We start from the raw sequence: 9,488 nt of genomic DNA, 5'->3' as shown, positions 1-9,488 counted from the left end.
CTCTTGAAGAAAATTAGAGATATCAAGGCAACATTTCATGCAAAGATGGGTTCGATAAAGGACAGAAATGGTATGGACCTAACAGAAGCATTTAAAATTGAACTGCATAAAACATTTACCAAAAATGCTTGGTGCTGCTGCTGCTGCTGCTAAGTCGCTTCAGTCGTGTCCGACTCTGTGCAACTCCATAGACGGCAGCCCACCACCAGGCTCCTCTGTCCCTGGGATTCTCCAGGCAAGAACACTGGAGTGGGTTGCCATTTCCTTCTCTAATGCATGAAAGTGAAAAGTGAAAGTGAAGTCGCTCAGTCGTGCCCGACTCTTAGCGACCCCATGGATTGCAGCCTACCAGGCTCCTCCGTCCATGGGATTTTCCAGGCAAGAGTACTGGAGTGGAGTGCCATTGCCTTCTCCGAAAATGCTTACCGATGTCATATAATCTCTGAAGATCCACATAGCAACTCCGTGGACATTTTATGGGGAGGAGGCCAAACTTCACACATAGAGCTCTGTGTGACTGGACAGTAATTGTTTGATTCCAAATCTCCCGCCTTTGTTTTCACCATTGTTATAATACTAATAATTTGACTGTTCAGAACAGATTCAGAAACTAGCAAAAACAGACTAGTACACATTTATTGAAATATTTATTAAGTAATAAATATTGGTTGAATTAATGAATTAGTGAAAAAGTGAATTGTAGCACAGTAGACTCTGTCCTCCTTATCACCAAGACCACTCATTATTTAATAGTTCTTGAGGAGGAAACTTAGTGACCACTGGAGAACTTTTTGCCATATTGTTGAGATTTTGTCTTCTGTGGTAAATGTAGTATCATTAGTAGCACTGCTTAAAGCATAGAACTGATAATATATTTTAAAAATGCCTAAAAGTTAAGAATATGTAGTCATGACTTGGTGTAGGGGCAGGTGTGGTAGCCCTACCATATTTCACGAAGGTGAATGTTTGAAAAATACATTGTACTGAGGATGATAGCATAATTCTGTGATCTTTTGGATAATAGGTTGTGGCAGAACCAGAACCAGAACCAGATCAGAGCTAAAATATCAAAGTCAGCTTTCCTAAAATGTCTATGGGAGGTCTCACTCAGTAAAAGCAAAGCTCATTTTATTGACCATTGCATTTCCAGAAGGTAAAGGAAATACTTGGGGAGCTGATACTCTGAGCCTAATTTTGACCCTCTGTGAGGGCTTAGTTAGTGAACATAATGGGAAGAGCTAATGTCCAGAAAACTAACTTCATGATTACTCAACTATAGTGACCTTTCACTTCCCCTCCAACACTGACATGCAGAATCACACTCTGGATGTTGTCATCATCTGGAACTGTTTGATTCAGAAATCTACAAATTCCCATATCTTCCTTGCTACATTCTCTGTTCTCTCTCATAGAGATTGAGTACCTGAATTTCCTCTTTGTGTGGCAACATGTGTCTGGCCTTTTTCTTTTCTCTACCCAGCCTGTACCCCGTTTTTGACCATACGAATTTTTCTTTCACCTGTACCCCTGATTCCTTCCTCTTATGCTTCTGCTGCCTCCACTCACCAGAACCCTCATTTCAAGATCAGTGATACAGTCTATATTCTCTATTATGAGATCCAAGCAGCTGAATCCTGGAGAATCTGAAACGTTTGAGAAAATTGATCACATCAGAAATTCACAGGTTTCAGCCAGCACCCCAGGAAATCCTTTTATTTATCTTTGATCACTATTCTCTCCATCCTTGTTTTCCTGCTTCCCATTTTGCTTTTTGATACCAAACTTACTGTAATTCTTCTGGGGACTTGACTTGAGCCTCTCTTCCTGTCTGGAATGCCTTTCTTCTCTCCTTTTCTCCCTTTACCTGTTCAACTTTTTTCAAAATTATCTCATTCATGAGGCTTCCCTGACCACTCAGGTTGGGTTCAGTACTTCTTACCAGTACACAGTGCCCTGTGTATTGGTTTGCCTTTACCACATAATGTGATCTTCCTGGGGGTGGGCAGAGACTGGGACTGCTTTCCCACTTGTGCTCTTGGTGCCTGGCACAAAGCAAGTGTTTAGTAAGTGATAGGTAAGTGAATAAATAATAAACAGAAAGAAGACTTGAAGCAAAGCTGGAATATAGAGAATTGGAGATACAGAGTTCCTAAATAGCAAAGAAAAGATAGGTAAGGTGCCATATGTAGTTTCTAGAAGGGAAAGTGGTTGTAAGATGTCCATAGACAGAGGCTTTATTGAACAGTTGGAAATAATTTGTGAAGAAAAAGTAGAGGCAATATGGCCAAATGAACTCACATTTTGAAATAACATGTGCAGGACAAGGAAAGAGAAAGAAATAACAAAAACAAAATTATTTATATATAAAAGAGGAACACAACCCTCTGAGAATAATGAGCTAAGATTTTTAAAATGTCAAAACTGACCTTTACATTTTATATATAGAACATGAAAATAACAAGCAAATAATGGATTCTTCTTTTAAACAAACCAACTCTATGATCAGAGACAGAGAATAAATGCAACTTCTCAATTTCTGTTTTCTTTGCATCTTCTCTAACATGAAGAATGATCTATACACAGATTAATAAGGGTAGAAGTAAGAAGAAGAATAGGAGAAAATGTAAGCCCAAGATTGAGAAGGAGATTGTACCAGAACCTCTGGTTGTTCTAAATGAATTCACACCTCAGGTTCAGATTCTGAGAAAATTTATTAATGTCATTGCTCAACTGGTAATCTTTGAGTTATTACAGTGAATTTGAAAACTTTTAGAAGATTGTGAGGAATAAACTTCCAAAATTATAAAAAAGAGTGTAGATTCCATAGACTTTAGTGAGTTTGAAGTTATCTCCACAAAAGCTTCTTAAAGATCATTTTAAAAGATTTGCAAATGTTTACAGAAAGAATAGATGGACAGGAAAGGTTAAGGAGAGTCTCTAAAACTAATTCATGCAGATGACCCAGTTTCTGCTTTTGATAGGGATGTACATGTGCAGATCAAGAGAATGCTGCAGCTGTAATATACATAGAATCCCATGAGGCATTTGACGTCATCTGTTCTATCATTCTGTTTTGGGGGATACATGGAGAGCTGGGCTCTAGTATAGGTACAGTTATTGAACAGCGGAACTTGATTTTAGTTACTGCAGCCGTGTGGGAAATCTCTTAGAGGCTGCTGCTTTTGACACTGTTCCACTCATCACTTTAACACCTCCCACTTCTCACTCTCAGCTGGATTACCCTGTGGTTTATTTCACTGAGAAAATAGAAGCCTCCAAATCTTGGTCTTCCTACTGCCAGATACACGAGTCTTCCTGCATCTGTACTTGTGAACTCTGTCATGCTTCTTACTCCATTGATTCAAGTGCACTGTTCCTTCTGCTTGCACATTGGAGCCTCTTTGTTTTGCCTCCTCATTGTTGCTGGTATTATCTCCTCATTGTAGCTTTTCATCTGTTTTCCTTTTTCTGTTGGAGAAACATGCTACATGAATATGCTATGATAGCTTACAAACATGCCATAATATCTTTTTTTCTTAAAAAACTAAACGATTCCCCTATCCTGAGTCCCCTTCAAGCTGCCACCTATTTCCTTGCTACCCTTTTTGACAGAACTCCTCTAAAGGGTTTTCTAACACCTTGCCTCCATTTCTGCACCATTCTTTGCCACTCCACTAAGACACTGTTTGACAGGGTTGTCAGTAACTTTCGTGTTGCTAAATCCAATGGTCAGTTGCCCATTTCCATCTTACTCAACCTCTCAGCAGTATTTGACACAGTTGATCACTCTTTCCTGTTTCAGGTTTTCCTCACTTGGTTTCTGGGAAGGACCATGCTCCTGAATTTTTTCTGCCTCACATGCTGTTCCTTCCTGGCCTCCTATGCTGGAATCTCTTCATCTCCCTAACTCAGTGATGTAAACGCCAGGGCTCAGTCCTAGAACCTGTTCTCTGCTCCACTTGCACTCATTCTCTGGGTCCCCGCCCCCCCCCTGCGTTGAGTACTCTAGCCACTAGCCACAGTCCCATCATTTCAGAAAGTTCTTTCAGATGGCATTCCTCTGGGTTATTTCATCCATATTATCTCATTAAAATGCATCTGCATGCTGATAACTCCCAAACTGATTCACCTGTTCCAGCCTCCCACCTGAACCCGCTTGGTATATCCAGCTGCCTACCTGATACCCTTTACTTGCTTCTTAAGAGACCTGTCAGACTTGACGGAGCTAAGGGTAAACTTTATTATACTTTCTCTCCCAAACAGTCTTATGTATAAATGATCTGGGCTGTTCCTCACATAGCCTTAAAAAAAACTTGGTAGTCTCTCTTTTTTTAAAAAAAAATTTTTGGAGGTTAGGCAAGGAAAGGAGGGTGGGCAGGAAGGAGACTTCCACTGTTCGGGAGAGACCGTTCCAGAGGAACACCCCTGTTTCTTTCTACATCTTACTTCAGTCCCTGAAAAGTAAGAGTGAGTGACTTTTCATACTTCTGTAGTAATATCTAACTTCTTTTTTTCTCTTGTATTCAGTATCTGGTGCATCAAATATACACTAGTCTCAATGCCCTGTAATACTTTTTCCCCAGGTACTTACATGGACTGTTTTGTTACTTCATTCAGGGTTTTGCTCAGAATGTCCTCTTTAGACATTCCCTGCCAACCCTATCTAAAGTAGCCTTCCTGTCATTCTGTATCCTTATTCTGTTTTACACTGGCATTACATTTATTTTTTGTGTCTCTGCCCCACTAGAATCCATGAGCAAAGGGATTTTTCTTTTTGTGTCAAAAATAATAGCTGGTGTATAGTAACTGTTCAATAAATGTTTGTTTAATTAAATGGCATACTGATGATGACACATGTCATTTCTAATGACATAAAACCAGAAGTTATAACTGATACACTGTCAGTTTTTTGTTTGCTTTTTTTTTTGGTTATTTTATATTTTACACTTTGCTAGTCGCTGAATTAGAGAAAATGAAACCTCTTGTTTTTCAGAAAAGGTCATTTATATGATTATAGGCATTTTGCTAGGATTCATTTCATTTATGGTAAAATTTTAAGAGTATAAAAATTCTAATAATATTGTTGGGAGCAAGTTTTATTTATTATGACATTATAACAATAGTTATAAGTTGAAAATTGTAATGATGATGAATTTGAAATTTGGCATTTTTGCTATAAAGTACAAAAAGTAACAAGACAGGGTCCCTGGCCTTAAGGAACTTGTTACCTAAGAGGTAAGATAGTCATCAGATAAGTAGCTACACAGGGGCAAAAACATGTAATGTTCTAAAAGGCACATTTTCAATTTATTAAAAAACTGTATTTCCATACTTTATGGACACCTAGCATAATATTGAGTGATTTTTTTTAAAGTCAAAGTACAGCTGTGAATAATGAGTGCAGGAGGCAGAGAGCAGGAGGACACAGCTCATTGTTGTGGTGGGTGGGCTTATGATTTTGGATGGATATCCAAGCTGGACCGTGTACAATATGGAGATAAAGAAACCATGTCAGGGGCTTTGTAAGAGCATTAAAAAGTCCCTCTGCTTGGCCTGGAAATGTCTCTCAGTAAGAGAAACAGATGGATCCAGTTTTCTGGCAACTTTCACTTCTAGTAGCCAGCCTGAGTTAGCTGGAATCGTATTAGCATCTGAGATAAATGGCTCCATCTTGTAGTAATCCAGGCTACAGGGTGCCAATAGTCAGAGCAATTTATACACTACCTCCTTATGCTCATCGTTCGATAGGTGATTTCCTCGTCTGTAATTTTAGAGTTAAAAATATAAGGATGATACAGTAGGAGCAGGTATGGAAGGCGTTTTGAGACTCCACTCCAGGACTCTTTTGTTTGATGGAGCAGTTGATGCCCTGGTGGTTGGCCAGTGGAGTGGGCAAGTAAGACTGAGATCCAGTCTGTGCTTTGGTAGCTGTGTGCCATGGGCTGCACCATCCTAGGAAAAGTGTTTTTTCCCTAATTCACACAAAGTCTTGTGTAGTCTAAGGGCAGTTCTGTCCTATTTCCTGCCTACTTTATTCTCAAGGGCCTAGAATAGTGTGTAGTACAAGAACCGTCTGTCAAGCTGAACGGAATTCAAGACAATGCTCTAGATTTGAGCATTTTAAGCAATTAAAGGTCATTTTGACTTTAAAAGCTTGTGGTTCAAAATAAACCTTACTGTTTGCCTTATAACTATAATAAGAAAATATTTTTCATGCCTCTGCGTGTAAAAGGTAAAAGTTATAGCAAAGGAGAAAACTACAGAGAAGCATCTTCTTGCTATCCCAGAAGTAGGAATTTATCCTTTGATATTCTAGAAATAGCCTTCACTGTGTTATACGTAGGCGATTAATTCATTTTTAAAAATTCAGAAAGGGTAGGAAACTTGGTGGTGGTTTATTCATTTGTTGGCTGTAGTATTTTCTGAGTTCTCATGTATCCTCAAATATCTTTTACAGGAAAGTAATAACTTGACTGTCATAGTATATAGATGATATTCTACTGCCTTCTAGATTTCATTATTAAGAAGACAGATGATGCCAAATTCTCCCTCCTTTATAGTGGTTTACTGGAGGTTATAAGTTAGGGGTTGGGAGAGGAGGTGTAGGGAGCTGTGATCAGGTTGTCTTGTACCTATCAAATATGTTCCAAGACTTCATCTCTCAAGATCCCATTCTTAAAGCTACAGGCACTTTTTAGTGTGCTCTTGAGATTAAAAAAATTGTTGGCTGTTTCATACATCAAATATGAAGACTAGCCTCTGGTTTTTGTGTCAGATTTTTAATTTTTAAAATTATTTGTGTTTAGCTATTGCCATTAATGGTTATCCTGTTTTGTTTTGTTTTATCCTGCTTTTTTTTTTTTTTGGTAGGTGTAGCTTTGTTCTAAGAATATTTGTTTCGTCCAGTTCATGAACTCAAATTATAAAGACCCTAAATGTTACAGAAGTGTTGAAAGATTGGTGAGTATTTAATGTAACATATATTAACAGCCAAAATACTTGATTCAGTCTAAGACTTTGAAACTAATAGTTATATGACGTTAATTTAAACCCAAAGTGAAAATACCTAAACTTTGTAGACATGTAAATTATGGTTTATTCATACTGTGGCTCATTGCGCAATGGTTTAAAGGAATGAACTTAATGTTGAGAGGGAAAAGCAAAGTTATAAAAAGGTGCATACGTTTTAAAAATAAATGATACTAAATATGTTATGACTATGATGTATCAAAATTATAAAAATATATATGGAAATGATAAAACAACAACTAAGGAGGTGGAAGAGGTATGGGTGGAGTGTAGCTTTCCTGTACTATAAGGTTTGATTTCTCTACACACATACACATGCGCACACCCATCCCCCCAGCACGAGAACTGAACTGAACATAGTTTAATGTTAATACTTGCTAGATCTGAGGTCTGAGTATTTGCTATAATCTCACGTTATAGAATCTTTGTTTTTTTCCAGGCATTTGAAATGTTCCCAAAAAAAATCTGTAAAAAATGCCATGCAATCATCTTTTCAGTTGGCATTCAGAATGGCTGAAAAACATTCAGTTAAATTCAGCATTCTTATTAGGTGTGTGGGAAGAAATAAGTATTTCTTACTGTGCCAGGCAGAAGTGCCCCCCTGCCAGTGTTGTTCTGCTAGTGCTGTTAATAACTAATGCAGCTAGAAAAGTGAAAAGTGTGTGCATATGGGATGGAAAAGTTTACATTTTTTGTAATTTGTAGTTGACACGGTTTTAGATCTGGAAATTCCAAGAAGATCAATAAGAGAGTTCAGTAGGAAGTTTGGATATAGGAGTAAGGTTTGGATATCTCAAAATAAATCTACTTCCTGTAGGCCCCTTATATACCAGTTTTGTATCCTAGTTAGAATATATAATGGAGAAGGCAGTGGCACCCCACTCCAGTACTCTTGCTGGAAAATCCCATGGATGGAGGAGCCGGTGGGCTGCAGTCCATGGGGTCTCTAACAGTCGGACATGATTGAGCGACTTGACTTTCACTTTTCACTTTCATGCATTGGAGAAGGAAATGGCAAACCACTCCAGTGTTCTTGCCTGGAGAATCCCAAGGACGGGGGAGCGTGGTGGGCTGCCGTCTATGGGGTCGCACAGAGTCGGACACAACTGAAGCGACTTAGCAGTAGAATATATAATGGAAAATAAAATCCCTTTCAGAATAATGATGAAAACTATACGACACCTGGAATAAACCTAACAGAAATATATAACAGTAATTTCTACTTCAAGGAAATAATAAGATAAATGTGCAGGTATTATAAGGTGTTTATTGCAGTTTGTTTATGATAGTAAGAAGCTGGAAACAACCTAAATATTCAACAATGACAAATTGACTACATTGTTATAGTACATCTACTAATGAAACACATGTACTATATGTAAAATACACATGCAGTGGAATGTATTAAAAACGGTAAGCATACAGCTGTTAAACAGAGAAAGAGTTCATGTAGAGATTTCTGAACTATCTAAATGAAACAATCAGGTAATAGATCATTTATATATGATACCCTATATATGTAACTGTGTATGTATTTTATATACATTTTTAAATATGGAAAAATGTTTCTGCATATAATTGTTTTTACTGACATGGCATCTTATGTGTTTAGGAAGTGAGATTGAACTTATTTCCTCATCAATTGTCTAAAAATTCATGTTAATTTCTATTATCTTAATTTCTAGAAGATAGGTCCTAATTATTACCACAGTTTTTTTGTTTTTCACATTTTTTAAAATTTCTAAAGTTTCAGTGTGCCTTGCAACTGATGATGTCTTATATAGTCAGTGGGCTGCATTTGTGGAAGAGTTATATTCTTGCGTACCCTTGAATGAACTTGGTCATAGCTGTTCACAGTGTCAGCCCTTCAGTTGAGTTATGTGCATTGTCAGTACTACATCTGATGAATTTTCCGTGTTTCCTGGTTATTTACTTTCTACCAGTCTCCTCTGGTAAGATTAAAAAACGTGCACAGCCTCAAAACCTACAGAATGATGTCAGCGTCTTTGGGTTCTGTCAGGTGAAAAACAGTTTATATTTTTAAAGATCCATTTATCTTTCAAAATATGTACAACAAGAGTATTTTATAAGTAATGGGTTTATTTTTATTCTAGAGTGAGGCCATTTTAGAGAGGAAGTCAGCATTTACTTTAGCCGCCACCACCCACTAGTGTTTTCTTTCCCAGCACTGTGACTTACCCGTGCTTTCTCAGTCATTGCACACCCAGGACTGATTTCTGCCATGCAGGAATATTTAAGGAGTACCAGACTAGATCAGAGGAGAAGGCAATGGCACCCCACTCCAGTACTCTTTTTGCCTGGAAAATCCCATGGATGGAGGAGCCTGGTAGGCTGCAGTCCATGGGGTCGCTAAGAGTCGGACACGACTGAGCGACTTCCCTTTCACTTTTCACTTCCATGCATTGGAGAAGGAAATGGCAACCCAGTCCAGTGTTCTT

The 9,488-nt window shown here is 38.1% G+C and overlaps 1 protein-coding gene across 6 annotated transcripts in view; it reads left to right on the top strand.

The window, feature by feature from the left end:
- The window catches only part of LYST (lysosomal trafficking regulator), a 179,313-nt gene that overhangs the window by 21,719 nt on the left and 148,106 nt on the right, over positions 1–9,488 (top strand). For 5 of the 6 annotated variants that reach the window (XM_010860104.1, XM_010860103.1, XM_010860099.1 and 2 more), the window contains exon 2: positions 6,871–6,960. The exons of the other annotated variant lie outside the window; for it this stretch is intronic. The gene's annotated coding sequence lies outside the window, so the exon portion shown is untranslated. The remainder of the gene's footprint in view (positions 1–6,870; positions 6,961–9,488) is intronic. 6 annotated transcript variants of the gene reach the window in all.

Source organism: Bison bison, unplaced genomic scaffold, assembly GCF_000754665.1.
Source record: "Bison bison bison isolate TAMUID 2011002044 unplaced genomic scaffold, Bison_UMD1.0 scf7180017864462, whole genome shotgun sequence".
Lineage (NCBI taxonomy): Eukaryota > Metazoa > Chordata > Mammalia > Artiodactyla > Bovidae > Bison > Bison bison.
Note: the sequence above shows the minus strand (reverse complement) of the source record. Positions and strands in the feature narration are given on the sequence as shown.